A 13,672-nucleotide genomic window follows, 5' to 3' on the forward strand; every position below is an offset into this window, starting at 1 on the left:
TCTTGCCTTTGGCGTTGTTCCTAGGAAGATGTTGCTGCGGCTGAGGTCGAAGAGGTTGCTGCCTGTGTTCTCCTCAAGGATTTTGATGGATTCCTTTCGCACACTGAGGTCCTTCATCCATTCTGAGTCTATTTTTGTGTGTGGTGTAAGGAAATGGTCCAATTTCATTTTTCTGCTTGTGGCTGTCCAATTTTCCCAGCACCATATATTGAAGAGGCTGTCTTTTTTCCATTGGACATTCTTCCCTCTTTGTCGAATATTAGTTGACTGTAGAGTTGAGGGTCTATTTCTGGGTTCTCTATTCTGTTCCATTGATCTATGTGTCTGCTTTTGTGCCAGTACCATGCTGTCTTGATGATGACAGATTTGTAATAGAGCTTGAAGTCCGGAATTGTGATGCCACCAACTTTGGCTTTCTTTTTCAATATCCCTTTGGCTATTCGAGGTCTTTTCTGGTTCCATATAAATTTTAGAATTATTTGTTCCATTTCTTTTAAAAAGATAGATGGTACTTTGATAGGAATCGCATTAAATGTGTAGATTGCTTTAGGGAGCATAGACATTTTCACAATATTTATTCTTCCAATCCAGGAGCATGGAACATTTTTCTATTTTTTTTGTGTCTTCCTCAATTTCTTTCATGAGTACTTTATAGTTTTCTGAGTATAGATTCTGTGCCTCTTTGATTATCCACCATGACAAGGTGGGATTCATCCCTGGTTTGCAACCATGGTTCACCATTCTCAAATCAATCAATGTAACAGAACAAAACAATAAGAGAAGGCAGAAGAACCACATGGTCTTTTCAATTGATGCAGAAAAAGCATTTGACAAAATCCAGCATCCATTCCTGATTAACATGCTTCAAAGTATAGGGATAGAGGGAACATTCCTGAATTTCACAAAATCTATCTATGAAAAACCCACAGCAAATATCATCCTCAATGGGAAAAAGCTGACAGCCTTCTCCTTGAGATCAGGAACAATGACAAGGATGCCCACTCTTCCCACTCTTGTTCAACATAATATTAGAAGGCCTAGCTACAGCAATCAGACAACAAAAAGAAATAAAATGTATTCAAATTGGCAATAACGAAGTCAAAAACTCTCTCTTCAGAGATGACATGATACTTCATATGGAAAACCCAAAAGACTCCACCCCAAACTACTAGAATTCATTCAGCAATTCAGGAATGTGGCGGGATACAAAGTCAATGAACAGAAATCAGTTGCTTTCTTATACACTAAAAATGAAAATAAAGAAAGGGGAATTAGAGAATTGATTCCATTTACTGTAGCACCAAGAACCATAAGATATGTGGGAATAAGCCTAACAAAACAATTAAAGGATCTTTACTCGAGGAACTACAGAACACTCATGAAAGAAATTGAAGAAGACACAAAAAGAATGAAGACCATTCCATGCTCATGGATTATAAATATAGCCACTGTTAAAAATGTCTATGCTGTATAGAGTAATCTATACTTCTATGACACTCCAATAAAAATTCCACTGGCATTTTTCAAAGAGCTGGAGTAAACAATCCTAAAATTTGTATGGAATCAGAAGAGACCTTGAATTGCTAAGGAAATGTTGAAAAAGAAAAAAAAAAAAACCTGGTTGCATTATGTTGCCCATTTTCCAGCTTTACTACAAACTTGTGATCACCAAGATAGCATGGTACTGGCATAAAAACAGACACATAGACCAATGGAACAGAGTAAAGAGCCCATATATGGACCCTCAACTCTATGGGCAAATAATCTTCGACAAAACAGGAAAAAATTACAGTGGAAAAAAGACAGTCTCTTCAAAAAATGGTGCTGAGGAAACTGGACAGCTATATGTAGAAGAATGAAACTCGACTATTCTCTTACACCACACACAAAGATAAACTTGAAATAGATAAGAGACCTTAACTTGAGGCTGGAATCCATCAGAATCCTAGAGGAAATCATAGGCAGTAACCTCTTCAACTTCAGCCACAACAACTTTTTTCAAGATATGTCTCCAAAGAAAGGAAACAAAAGTGAAAATAAAATTTTGGGACTTCATCAAGATTAAAATCCTCTACACATGATACTTGAAGGAAAAATTCAACAAAACAAAGAGGCAACCCACAGAATGGGAGAAGATATTCACATCTGACAATATAGACAAAGGGCTGATATCCAGGATCTATAAGGAACTCCTCAAACTGAACACACATGAAACAGATAATCATGTCAAAAAAATGGGCAGAAGACAAGAACAGACACTTCTCCAATGAAGATGTATGAATAGCTAACAGACACATGAAAAAATGTTCATCAACACTAGCCATCAGGGAGATTCAAATCAAAACCACGTTTAGATACCACCTTACACCAGTTAGATTGGCCCAAATTAACAAGGCAGTAAACAACGTGTGTTGGAGTGGATGTGAAGAAAGGGAAACCCTCTTACACTGTTGGCGGGAATGCAAGTCTCTGCAGCTGTTTTGAAAAACAGTGTGGAGATCCTTAAGAAATTAAAAATAGAGCTTCCCTATGAGCCTGAAATTTCACTACTGGGTATCTACCCCAAAGGTAGAGATGTTGTGAACAGAAGGGCCATCTGTACCCCAATGTTCATGGCAGCAATAGCCACAGTCACCAAACTGTGGAAAGAGCCAAAATGCCCTTCAGCAGACAAATGGATAAGGAAGATGTGGTCCATATACACTATGGAGTATTACGCCTTCATCAGAAATGATGAATTCCCAACTTTTGTATCAACATCGACAGGACTGGAAGAGATGATGCTGAATGAAATAAGTCAAGCTGAGAGAGTCAATTATCTTACAGTTTTGCTTATTGGCAGAGTATAAGGAATAACATGGAGGACATGGGGAGATGGAAAAGAGAAGGGATATGGGGGAAATCAGAGGGTGAGATGAGCCATGAGAGACTGTGGACTCTGAAAAACAATCTGATGGTTTTGGAGGGGAGGGCAGTGGGAGGTTGGGTGATCCTGGTGGTGGGTATTATGGAGGGCATGTACTGCATGGAGCACTTATTGTGGTGCATAAACAATGAATTCTGGAAGACTGAAAAGAAATATAAAAATAAATAAAAATTTAAAAAGAGTAATGTGCCACTAGAAATGCCTGGGGGAGGTTTAGTCTTTTTTATATTTTATTTATTTATTTATTTATTTATTTATTTATTTATTAGAGAAACTTTCTTAGGATGCATTTTGTGAGGCAGATTTACAACACTATGTCTTGATTAAGAATGAAAGGGGAAAAAAGAAGACGAAAAATATTCCCACATTTTAAAAAAGATCATAGTCTTAGGAGTTAATTTAACTTATAGTAACTTTTCATTTACCTCCTGTTCACTGTATCAGTCAGTGATAATATGTGTGTTTCAAATTCAATTATTTTTATGAAATTCTCTTTGTTCAGACAAATTCTCATATTTGCACGTTCATCAGCTTTCACTTATTTACTATATATTTTGCCAGAGAGAACTATTATTACTTTCAAGTGATCACATTCACATGAATATATTATCAGTTAGTGTCGACCTTAGTTAGCTTAATTTACCTTAAATTGAGTAAAGAATACATTGATGCTTGTAGATATCATTCATTGATTAAAATATCACTTCCACCACATTTACTACAAGTTCATAAGAGATTAGAAGGTACAAAACCAATCCTTTCAAGAACTCTATCATGTTTTATTTGAAGTTACTAGAGAGGTTTATGTTTTTTTAACACACAAGTATGTAAGTAATTTAAGTACCTTTTAACATTTAACTATATATCTATGTGAAAGTATAACATAGATAATACATTTATCTTTAAATCGACCTTTACCAATAAGATTTTCTTTGGATTCCTTTTATTTAAATGCTTGATGAAGTATCAACTGTTAATTCTAATAGTTTATTAAAATAGTTTTTATTAATTCCAATTAAAATCATCTTAAGAATTTGGGGAAATATTTCAACCTTAAATGATAAATAAAAATAAAAATGCCCTAAGACATATACTTTTTATTATCTTGCAAAGTAAGAAACATACTGGTTAGGAGAGCTGACATTGGTCCTTCCACCATCCTACGAATAATGTCATTTTTCTGAATAGACTTCTTTGAATAGTTTTCAAACCAGTGAATATACTTTTCTTTCATCCCTTCCCTTGACTTTTTATATAACTCCATAAAAATGTAACAGCAATCATAATTTCAGGACATCTTTGTACATGAAGGAGAATACCTAGTGTTTTATGTGTGTATTCACTTGACCACTAGATATTATATGCCTCCTGCTGGGTTGCAACAGGAAGTTTGTTTTTAAGATTATATTTTTAAGTAATCTCTATACCCAATGTGGGGCTTGAACCTATGACCCTGAGATCAAGAGTCATACGTTCTACCCGCTAAGCCACCCAGGTGCCCTTTGTGTGTGTATTCTACCCGCTAAGCCACCCAGGTGCTCTTTGTGTGTATATTCACTTGAGAAGGTCCACAGACATGAATAAGGTGAAAATATCAATTGCTCAGCGTTTTCCTAGGACAAAGTTTAGGAATGAGTTCTGATACATTGTGTAGTTGTTTGAATAGTTGAGTTAAAGGTTAATTCAGAAGGTAAACAGATATATTTACTCAGGTATTTGAATATTATGTCTCTCATGTATAAGTTCTTTCTATATTTTGGATATTAATCCCAAATTGAATATGTCATTTGCAATTATCTTCTCCCAATCAGAAGTTCTGTTGATTCGTCGCTTTGCTGTGCAGAATCTTTTTATCTTGAGAAAGAGTAGTTCATTTTTGCTTTTGTTTCCCTTGTCTTTAGAGACGTGTGTTGCAAGAAGTTACTGTGGCTGAAGTCAAAGACGTTGCAACCTTGGTTCTCCTCTAGGATTCTGAAGGATTCCTGTCTCACACTGAGGTATTTCATCCATTTTGAATTTGTTTGCATATAGTGTAAGAAAAGGTCCAGTGTCATCCATCTGCGTGTGACTGTCCAATTTTCCGAGCACCACTTGTTGAAGACACTGTCTTCTTTCTCTGAGTACTCTTTTGTCAAAGATTAGTTGACCATAGACATGAAGATCCATTTCTAGGAACTCTCTTTTTTTCTACTGAGTGATGGGTCTCTTTTAGTGTCACTGATATGCTGTCTTGATGATCACAGCTTTGTAAACTAGCTTGAAGCCAGGCATTGTGATGTGCCCGGCTTTGGTTTTCTTGTTCAACAGTCCCCTGGCTATTCAGGATCATTTCTGCCTACATGGAAATTGTATGATTGTTTGTTTTAAGGATGAAAAGTTTTGATGATATTTTGATAAGGATTTCTTTGAATGTGTAGAGTGCTCTGGACAGCATATGAATTTTTACAATGTTGATTCTTCCAATCCAGGAGCATGGAATGTTTTTCCATCTCTTTGCATCTTCCTCAATGTCCTTCCTCAGTGTTCTGTAGTTTATACGGTAGAAATAATTTACCTCTTTGGGTTTATTCCTAGGCATCTTATGGGTTTGGGCGCTATGGTTGGTGGAATTGACACCTTCATTTCTCTTTCTCCATTCATTTTGTTAGTGTACAGAAAAGCAAGAGATTTCTGTTTTCATTTTGGAATCCTACATGTTTCTGACTTGCTGTATGAATTCAAGTCATTTTGGAATGAAGTCCTTTGGCTTTTCCACATAAAGTATATGGTCTTACACAGAGAGAGAGACAATTTGACTTCTTCTATGACAACTTGCATCCCATTTATTTGCTATTGTTGTCCAAATGCTGAGGCTGGGACTTCTAATGTTGTGTTCAACAAAGGTAGTGAGAGTGGGCATCCCTGTAATATTCCTGACCTGAAGGGAAAAGCTGTCAGTTTTTCTCCATTGAGAATGATATTTCATGTGGGCTCTTCATAGGTGGCGTTTATAATATGAGGTATGTTCCCTCTATCTCTGTATCTTGTTTAATCATTTTTAATCATGAGAAAGTGTTGCATTTTGCCAAAGGCTTTGCTTTTTCTGCATCAAATGAGAGGTTGATATGGTCCTTGTCTTTCTTTTGTTTGTATGACTAATGACATCAATTGATTTGTGCATGTTGAACCTCCTTTGCGTCCCAGGAATAAACCTCACCGCGTGGTAGTGAATAGCCCTTTTAATGCACCATGGAATCCTACTGGCTTGTATCTTGTTGAATAATTTGTATTAGTGCTCACCAAGCTTATTAATCTGTAATTCCCCTTTGACATGAGGTCTTTGTCTGCTCGTGGGTCAAGGTAATGCTCAGCCTCAGAAAATCTTTTGGAAGCTTTCCTTCAACTTCTAATTTTGGAAACAGCTTCAGTAGAATATGCATGATTTATTCTTAAAATGTTTGGTAAAGTTCCACTGAAAATATATTTGGCCCTGGACTCTTGTGTTTTGGGGAAGGTTTTTGATTCATGATTCAATGTCCATGCTGGGCATTGGTCTGTTCAGATTGTTTATTTCTTCCTGTTTCAGACTTGGTAGATTACAAGTTTCCAGGAATGCTTCTATTTCTTCCAGATGACCTACATTGTTTGTATATACTTGCTGATAATGTGTCCTAACAATTCCCTGTTTCTTTTGCATTGGTCGTGATCTCTCCCCTTTCCTTCCTGATTTTATTAACTTAGGTCCTTTATCTTTTCTTTTGGCTACATGTGGCCAGAGGTTTATCGATCTGATTAATTCATTCTGAGAACAAGCTCCTAGTTTTTTTGGTGGGCTCTGCTGCTATACTACTTTCCATTTCATTGATTTCTGTTCTGATCTTTATTCTTTTTCTTCTCCTGCTTGGTTTCAGTTCAATTTGCTGTTCTTTTTCCAAGTAAGTTTAGCTTGTGCATTTGGGATTTTTCTAATTTTTTAGATGGCTATGTAACTCCCTCTAAAGAGCAACTTTTCAGTATCCCATAGGTTCTAAATCAATGTATTTTCATTTTCATTAGTTGCAATGAATTGTTTAAGTTCTTTAATTTCCTGAATGATGCAATCATTCCCTGGCAGGATGCTATTGATCTCCAAATATGTGAATTCTTTCCAAAATTCCTCGACTGATTGGGTTCTAGTTTCAAACATTACTGTCTTAAAAATGCAGGGGGAAATCTCAGAAGTTTGGTGTTGGTTGAGATCCGGTTTGTGACTCAGTATGTGATCCTTTTCTTTTAAAATTTTTGATTGTGTAATGTTATTCACCATACAGTAAATCATCAGTTTTTGACATAGAGTTCTTAGACTCATGGTTTACGTATAACATTATAATATATATATATATATATATATATATATATATATATATATATATATATCTCCATTCAGTAAATGCCCTCCTTAATAACTCCACCGGCTCATAAAGTTCCCCAACCTCTTTTCCTTTAAAACCATCTATTTCTTTAAGTTTCCATTCTTTTGTGGTTCATCTCTCCTCCCAATTCCCCCACATTCCACTTTCCATTTCTTCTCCTAATGTGCTCCATGTTATTCCTTATTTTCCCCAACTACATGAAAACATATAATTGACTTTCTCTGTTTTACACCTTAGAGTCAGCATACTTTCATCCAGTTACTTCCATGTTGATTCAAAAGTGGGGTATTCCAAAAAATATATCATGGAAGGGGAGACAAGATGGCGGAGAAGTAGGAGGAGCCACCATTTCAACATGTACCATAACGTGAGCTGATTACCTACCAAAGAACTCTGATCATCCATAAAATCAGCCTGAGAAATCAGGGGCAGAAGACGCCAGTGGGCAGGTAAAGTGGAGTGGGACTGATATCAGAAGATAAACAAAAGGTGGAGGGAGCCACCAGAGGTGAACAATGGAAAGTAATACCCCGATATGAGAGTGCCCTGCATCTGGGGACCAGCATTAACTTGCAGTCTGGTTGAAAACACTCAAAAAGAGCAAAGGATCGTGGGGGGAAATTGTGGGAATCGGGGTGGATAGAGACAGGGGCTTAAGTCCCTGGGCCCAGGACAGCCTCCACTGGCACTGAGACAGAGAGAGTGCAGCAGAGAAACTAGGTCTTGGTCCCTGAGCTGCCAACGCACCCCAGAAGACGTGGGGTCTGGCTCCTGTGAGGGGCTGGGAGCATTGCCAGATGGCAGAATGCCAAACCTAGCTAACAGAGCCTGAGACACATGAGGGCTTCACCCTTCCCTGAGAGAGGTACATGAAGGCCAATCCTGGTGCTCTTAGACCTGTGCCATACTATCAGAGCTTGAGATGCACATGCCCTTCACCCGCCCATGAGAGAGGTGTGCGAAGGCCCAGCCCAGCACTTAGACCCATGCCATAATATCAGAGCATGAGACGCGTGCATGCACACCCCCCACCCTCCCCTGAGAGAGGTGCATACAAGCCCAGTGCTCTTAGACCCAGAAAGACCAGACACCCCAGCCCTGGCCAGCAGGAAAATCTCAGTGTGCAATTAGTGCTTGGAACCTCTCTGGTGGTCTGGAGCTGCCCAGAAAGCTGCCACTGCCATGGTTTGGGGTACAAGCAGAAGATCCTGCATCCCCAGGGACCACGACTTGGGACCTGCTCTGCCAGTGGCCAAGGAGGAATGTATATGAGCTCTGCAGCACCCACAGAAGAGCAAACTGAGTCTTCTCTCTGAAAGGGAGGTCGGGGTGCAGTTTGCTTTCCTCAAAACCTCCCAAAACCATAAAAAGCAGTCAAGGTCAGAGTAAAAAAAGTGAACAACATAAAATCCTCCAGAGAACAAAAGCCTGAAAAAAAAAAAAAATGGTTTCCTCAGAGCCCACCCCCTTGAGGGGGGCGGGAGGACTAAACTCAGGGAACATCTTTGACTTAAAACCCACGTGACAGGCCCCTCCCCCAGAAAACCAACTAGGAAAGAGAAAAATAAAAGACTACAAGAGAACAACCACCATTACTTCATAGATAAAACTTTTATATTTAACTCATTCCCACTATTCTCATTCATTTTTATATTGATAATTTTTAACCTATTTATTATCACAGTGAGATGTCCAGCATGTCAAATTCCATAATAATCTTCTAACCTGAACTTTTTGATACATACACCTGTTTTTCTTTTGCATTTCTATTTTTTCATTCTATTTTATTATTTTTTTTTTAAATTTCAGTTTAGTTTAGTCTAGTTTATTCCTTTTTTACTTTTATTTTCTAATATTCATATAGAGTTAAATTTTAAGGCAATCTCCTTTTCCCAATCAATGCTACCCCTATATGTAAACCAATTTTTAATCCCCTCTTATCTTAGGAAAGTTGAGTCCTTTAACAAAGATATCAAGAAACATCCAGGAAGAATCAAAATAACCTTACTCGTGCACACTGAGAATTTATAACCACTCTCCCGTCTTTTTCTACTGCCAGTGTTTCTGTGTTTTTCTGTTAGTCCTGATAGTATATAAATCTTATCCTTGGGGTTCTTTTTGATGAGGTTCTTCCTTTATTCGCATGTGTGTGTGTGTGTGTGTGTGTGTGTGTGTGTGTGTATTTTTTTTATCTCTTGTCATATACATTTATCAGTCTTTTGGTTTGTCTGTTTTGGTTTGTATACTTCATAAATCTTACCTTGGGGTCCATTTGGGCTGAACCTTCTCTTTTATCTTCCATTTCTTTCCTCTCTCTCTTTTTCTTTTTCCTTTCTTTTTCTTCTCCTTTGGGTGAGGAATCGTGATTTCTCAAAATCATTCTAGGGTGCACCTTGACTGCACCAAGGTCGACACGTCCAGGTATATCTGTTCATTCATCTCTCACCAAAATGACTAAGAGGAAGGATGTCCAACAGAAGAAAAATAAAGACGATGGGCCTTCTGCAACAGAGATAATGGCTATCAACATAGACAATATGTTGGAAAGAGAATTCAGGCTAACAATTATCAGGCAATAGCTAGGTTGGAGAAAGCCATGGATGACCAAACGGAATTGATTAGGGCCAAGCTGAAAGCGACCAGACAGGATGTTCACAATGTTAGGGAAGAACTTAAAGCAAGCAGGGATGAGGTTCACAATGCTCTCAATGAGTTCCAATTCAAACTAAATTCTCTAAAAGCCAGGCTAACTGAGACAGAAGATAGAATTAGTGATTTGGAGGACAAACAGAGAGAAAGTATCAGGAGGAAGCCTGGAACAAACAGCTTAGAAGCCACGAAAACAGAATCAGAATCAATGATGCCATGAAATTTTCCAATGTCAGAATTATTGGAATCCCTGAAGGGGAGGAGAAAGAAAGAAGTCTAGAACATATAGTGGAACAAGTTCTTCATGAAAATTTTCCCAATCTCGTGAATGGAAACAGCGCTCAAGTACTAGAGACAGAAGAGTCTCCCCCCAAGATACATTCCAAAAAAACATCAAGGCACCTGAGAGTAAAACTCAGGGATCATAATTGTATATACAATCTCTTGAAAGCTGCTAGGACAAAGAGGATCCTTACATACAAAGGAAAGCCAATCAAAATAATGTCAGACCTGTCCACAGAGACCTTGAAAGCCACAAAAAGGCAGGAAAGATACATTCAGGGCACTAAATAAGAAGAACATGCAGCCAAGAATACTTTATCCAGCAAGACTGACATTCAAAACGGATGGAGAGATAAAGAGTTTCAAGACCGGCATGACTTAAAAGACTATGCAACCACCAAGTCGACACTGTAGAAAATATTAAGAGGGGTTCTATAATAGAGAATAGGATTGAACAGAAAGCATAGCATTGAACAGAAATATAGAGACAATCTACAGAAAGAAAGCCTTCAAAGGTAACCCAATGTCAATAAAAACGTATCTATCAATAATCACTCTCAATGTGAATGGCTAAATGTGTCCATAAAATGACACAAGGTTGCAAATTGGATAAAACGACAGGACCCATCCATATGTTGTTTACAAGAGACCCATTTTGAACATAAAGATACACCCAGACTGAAAGTGAAGGGATGGAGAAGCATCTTTCATGACAATGGGCCTCAAAAGAAGGCCGGGGTAGCGATTCTCATATCAAATAAATTAGATTTTAAACTAAAGACAGAGATAAAGAAGGACACTAGATAATTCTTAAACGGATATCTACGAAGATGGTCTAACAATTGTAAATATCTATGCTCCCAATATGGAAGCAGCCAATTACTTAAGAAAACTGTTAATCAACATAAAGAGTCATATTGATATGAATACACTATAGTAGGATATCTTAACACATCTCTCTCAGAAACAGACAGATCATTGAAGCAGAAAATCAATAAAGAAACCAGAGGATTGAATGACACATTGGACCAGGTGGACCTCATAGATATATAAAGAACATTCCACCCTAAAACAACAAAATACTCATTCTTTTCAAGTGCATATAGAACCATCTCAAGAATAGACCACATACTGGGTCACAAATCAGGACTCAACAGATATCAAAAGACTGAGATTATTCCCTGCATATTGTCTTATCACAATGCTTTGAAACTGAATCTCCATCACAAGGAAAAGTTCAGAAGGAACTCAAAAACGTGGAAGCTAAAGACCACCTTGTTTAAGAATGCTAGGATCAACCAGGGAATCTAAGAAGAACTGAAAAAAATAATGGAAACCGATGAGAATTAAGACACTACATTCCAAAAGCTATGAGATAAAGCAAAGGTGGTCCTTAAGGAGGAAATACATAGACATCCAAGCCTCCCTCAAAAAAAAAAAAAAAAATCCAGAATACAACAGCTGCCTCTACACCTTAAAGAACTGGAGAATCAATAAAATCAAACCAACTCCACACATAAGAAGGGAAATTAGAGCAAAGATTAGAGCAAAGATCAATGACGTAGAAACTAGAGATACAGTAGAACATATCAATGAAACCAGAAGCTAGTTTTTTGAAAGAATCAATAAGATCGATAAACCATTGGCAACACTAATCCAAAAGAAAGGAGAGAAAGTGAAAATTAATAAAATTATGAATGAAAAGGGAGAGATCACAATGATCACCAAGGAAGTAGAAACAATCATCAGAAGTTATTACCAACAGTTATATGCCAATAAGTTAAGAAAACTTGAAGAAATTGATGCATTCCTGGAAAACTATAAACTCCCAAAATTGAACCAGGAAGAAATCGACAACATGAATAGACCAATTTCTATTAACAAGATTAAAGCAGTGATCAGAAACCTCCAAAAAAACAAAGCCCAGGACCTGAAGGATTCCCTGGGGAATTCTACCAAACTTTCAGAGAAGAAATAAGACCTATTCTCCTGAAGCTTTTTCAAAAAATTGAAGCAGAAGGAAAACTTCCAGACTCTTTCTATGATGCCAGCATTATCCTAATCCCCAAGCCAGGAAAAGACCCTACCAAAAAGGAGAATTTCAGACCAATATCACTGATGAATATGGATTCTCAACAAGATCCTAGAAAACAGGATCCAATAGCACATTAAAAAGATTAACCACCATGACCAGGTGGGATTCATCCCTGGGCTACAAGGATGGTTCAACATTCACAAATCAATCAATGTGATAGAACAAATTAATAAGAGAAGAGAGAAGAACCACATGGTCCTTTCAATTGATGCATAAAAAGCATTTGACAAATCCAGCATCCATTCCTGATTAAAACACTTCAAAGTATAGGGATAGAGGGAACATTCCTGAACTTCATCAAGTCTATCTATGAAAGACACATAGCCAATATCATCCTCAATGGGAAAAAGCTTGAAGCCATCCCATTGAGATCAGGAACATGACAATAATGCCCACTTTCACCACTCTTGTTCAACATAATATTAGAAGTCCTAGCAAGAGCAAGCAGACCACAAAGAGAAATTAAAGGTATCCAAATTGGCGATGAAGAATTCAAACTCTCTTTTCGCAGATGACATGATTCTTTATATGGGAAAACCAAAAGACTCCACCCCCAAACTACTAGAACTCAAACAGTAATTCAGCAACATGGCAGGATACCAAGTCAATATACAGAAATAAGTGGCTTTCTTATACACTAACAATGAAAATACAGAAAGGGAAATTAGAGAATTGATTCCATTTACTATAGCACCAAGATACCTGGGAATAAACCTAACCAAAGAGGGAAAGGATCTGTATTCGAGGAACTACAGAACATTCATGAGAGAAATTGAAGAAGACACAAAAAGATGGAAGACCATTCCATCTTGGCAGAATAGACATTGTTAAAATGTCTATACTGTCTAGAGCAATCTATAATTTTAATGCCATTCTGAAAAAAATTCCACTGGTATTTTTCCAAGAGCTGGAGCAAATAATCTTAACATTTGTATGGAATAAGAAGAGGCCCCAAATCGGTAAGGAAATGAATAACAAAAATAAAACTGGGGGCATCACGTTACTGGATTTCAAGCTTTACTACAAAGTTGTGATCACCAAGACAGCTTGGTACTGGCATTAAAACAGACACATAGACCAGTGGAACAGAGTAGAGAGCCCAGTTATGGATCCTCAACTCTTTGGGTAAATAATATTTGAAAAACAGGAAAAAATATACAGTGGAAAAAAGACAGTCTCTTCAAAAAATGGTGCTGGGAAAACTGGACAGCTATATGTAGAAGAATGAAACTCGCACATTCTCTTACACCATACACAAAGATAAACTCAAAATGGATAAAAGACCTCAACATGAAATAGGAATCCATCAGGATCCTAGAGGAAAACATA

General features: G+C 37.5%; 1 long non-coding RNA gene across 4 annotated transcripts in view; it reads right to left on the reverse strand.

Annotated features, from left to right (window-relative positions):
- The window catches only part of LOC132028110 (uncharacterized), an 82,490-nt gene that overhangs the window by 17,214 nt on the left and 51,604 nt on the right, over positions 1-13,672 (reverse strand). For all 4 annotated transcript variants that reach the window (XR_009407350.1, XR_009407347.1, XR_009407349.1 and 1 more), the window contains one exon: positions 9,578-9,819. This is a non-coding gene — a long non-coding RNA (uncharacterized LOC132028110). The remainder of the gene's footprint in view (positions 1-9,577; positions 9,820-13,672) is intronic.

This window comes from Mustela nigripes, chromosome 12, assembly GCF_022355385.1.
Source record: "Mustela nigripes isolate SB6536 chromosome 12, MUSNIG.SB6536, whole genome shotgun sequence".
In the NCBI taxonomy this organism is placed as follows: domain Eukaryota; kingdom Metazoa; phylum Chordata; class Mammalia; order Carnivora; family Mustelidae; genus Mustela; species Mustela nigripes.